General features: G+C 39.6%; 1 pseudogene across 1 annotated transcript; it reads left to right on the top strand.

Moving 5' to 3' along the window:
* The first annotated feature begins 788 nt into the window (after positions 1 to 788).
* Positions 789 to 2,167, top strand: LOC146476676 (uncharacterized; annotated as a pseudogene). The gene is made up of 2 exons (XR_014865543.1): positions 789 to 869; positions 1,025 to 2,167. The product of XR_014865543.1 is annotated as an uncharacterized LOC146476676 (transcript).
* The last annotated feature ends 851 nt before the right edge of the window (positions 2,168 to 3,018 follow it).

The following is a 3,018-nucleotide window of genomic DNA, read 5'->3' as shown; positions in this document are numbered from 1 at the left end:
ACGCAATTGCATTTCGATAGTTTCTTCTCCAAAAAGTAAGTTCTAGTGCGGGGTGTTATTTATACAGTCAACTATTTATTCTTCTTACCCAGAGTTATTCAACCACTTACCAGATGCTTATGAATGTGTGCTTTGTTACCCTATTCGCTGTATGATTAAAGTATCTATCTACTTTGGGATACCTCTCTCCAGATAAACCCAGGTAGTCTCACTCAACAGATCATAGAAATAATAAAACGCGGATAAAATGACTTTCACTTTTTATCAAAAGTTGATTGAAGGACAGAGATTTCTAAATTACTGAATAATTTTGTCAGTGATAGCGTGCTAGATTTTGTAGGTGAATTAAACTTTGTCAGCATGGAAACTGATAAAAAAAATCAGCTGTCCCTTTTGTCTGCGTACCATACCAACTTGATTTGATCGATGTCGATGCGAAGATTTGTATTCTAGATGAAAGGTATTTATCTTGATTTTAGAGCTTTGCATAACCTCAGCCGAAAAACGTTGTGTACACGTATTTTCCCTTCGCCAAAAATAGCGTTGAAATAGTCTAAAGGCGTAGCAATACGAGTTTTGAGCCTCAACAACATAAGTCAGTGCTTAATATTTATGGCTATATCTCAAGTTAACTGGAAGAGTGATCCTAAAAACTGTCTAATACCCATTTAAACAGATAGTACAATATGGTCTTAGCAAAGATGTAGATTAGGGAGCTATGACGTAACAAAGGAGCTAATTAAAGAATTATCTAAAATTTAATAGAGTCAGTCATTTGGCGTAATATCCTCACTAGCCAACGTTTCGGATTTGCTGTAGCGCGGAGTATTTGGAGTTATTAGAGGTTTAAAGCACTGTCTGAAGCCAAGGTAGCTGACTTAAGTTAAGATAGTGTTCACGTCACTGTTACTTTTAATGTTTCAATGAACTTATATGTTTTATAATCTGTATGTATAAATTGATTAATTAGATAACATTTGTGGGATGGTAAATTCAATTTGATCTTGTTGTACATTTATTTCAGGCAAGGGGCTTGGAAGCTATCTTTGTTCATCCGCTCAAACCAAAGATACCCTAACCAAAGATACCACAGATACCCTTACGGGGGAATATTGGTTGCTACAAGAGGAGATCTATCGATGCCATAAACGCACTTAAATAATAGGAGAAACGCAAACAGCCAATAGCACACAAGAGCAACGCTGCCCCCAGAAAAATTCCCAAAATCAAGGTTTCCTTTCTGCATGTTGCAGTCTCCTGGCGTGTTGAGTCGGTGCCCTTTGATCTTGGTATCTAGAGCCTAAACTAGCCAACTGTCTGTTCAAGGAACTTTTCATAAGTTAGACACAATACAAGGTAGAAACATGGCGTACGAGCCACTACATTCAATACACCAAACGTTGCTGATTGTACAAGCTGGTTTGGTTATTGCGTTCAACTGCACAGTCTGGTTCCTGTTTCTAAAACGCCGGACTCTGCGAAATAAAACTAATTATTTCATTGCCTCACTGTCTGCATCACACCTCTTGATTGGCTTGTTCGGAATTCCATGCTATGTATCATCTCGTCAAAAAAACTCAAATGTGGTTTTATGCACTCAAGTTTTACACTACTTTCGCGAAAAGACAACTGCAGGCATTTCAAGCAGTTATACATGTCGTATACTCTGAGAGGCATCGCCGTCGATCAAGTGGATACACCTCTAGGCGGGAGAAACGGACAACATTTTTCTTCATTTACATAGTGACAACATTTCTGGTGTTCTGGCTTCCTAGGATAGGATGCGACATCTACGAACTTGTTCATCACAAACTTTTAGATCACTCTGACCTTGATGTTATGACACTTTGTATTGTTCTGCTGAATCCAATCTTCGATCCTCTTATCTACCTGTTTTTCAAAGCCGATTTCAAGAAAGCTATACAAAAAATGTTTCGCAGAAGACATCAGCTTACCGCCCGGGTTTCTCCCTGTAAAAATCAGTCAGTAATAAACCTGATGCCAACTTCATGATTCAAGAGATAGAGAGAGAGAGAGACGGAGAGAGAAATAGAGAGAGAGAGAGAGAGAGAGAGAGAGAGAGAGAGAGAGAGAGAGAGAGAGAGAGAGAGAGAGAGAGAGAGAGAGAGAGAGAGAGAGAGAGAGAGAGAGAGAGAGAGAGAGAGAGTTATGTATTGATAAAATATTCCCAAGTGATGCACTGTAGTACTCAGTGCAGTACGGTTTTTGGAGGCAATAGACAACTTTTAACCAGCTTTTACGCAGTACCCTCTCAGACGGATCGGCGGTGGACTCATCTTTTTACATGACAGTTTTAATGAAATTCGTCTAGCGTTTTATTATTATTGTGATTAACATTTTTACCCGCAGTTGGGTACTTTGTGTGTATTGTAATCATCACTACGGCTTCAATAAATACCTTAATGGGCAACAACGACCAAAACGTGCGCATTACTGGGTCGAGGCATGCGGATGGAGTAGACATGTAGGAAGCTTCTCCGCACTTCCCGTTTCTTTAACAGCGAAATTTTAGCCAAAACAGTTATGTCCGGTAAAAGGAAAGATCGAAAAAGTCAAGGTCGTCTAGTGTGTCAGACTGTGAGATACGCTCTCCGGATTACAAAAAGGTCAAAGACGCTTTTTCAGTGAAAGTCCTTTACAACTTGACTCCTTGTATGACAAAATTTTACGCGCCTTAGGAATGACGGAAAACCTTGGGTCGAAAATTGATTGTATGCTCGCAAAGATTGTGAAAATGGACAAGAAACTTGAGCAAATTATTTCTTCTGTCTCAAGCTCAGAGAAGAAATTTGACAAGCTAGATACGCGAGTCCTTCAACTTGAAGCGGAAGAGTCCAAAACAGGGTCGAAAGTGAAGGAGTTGGAAGACGGCTTGACGGAACTTAGCAAACAAGTCAATGAACTCAACGCTGCCAAAGAAGAAATAAAAGCAAACTGCGAGAAGGCTTGTAAAGCGCGGTATAAAGCTCTCGAGGACAAATTGTTTTATGCCGAAGT

The sequence above is a fragment of the Pavona decussata genome, unplaced genomic scaffold (assembly GCF_977016875.1).
Source record: "Pavona decussata unplaced genomic scaffold, jaPavDecu1.1 SCAFFOLD_75, whole genome shotgun sequence".
NCBI lineage: Eukaryota > Metazoa > Cnidaria > Anthozoa > Scleractinia > Agariciidae > Pavona > Pavona decussata.
This window is presented reverse-complemented; position numbering and strand designations above follow the sequence as displayed.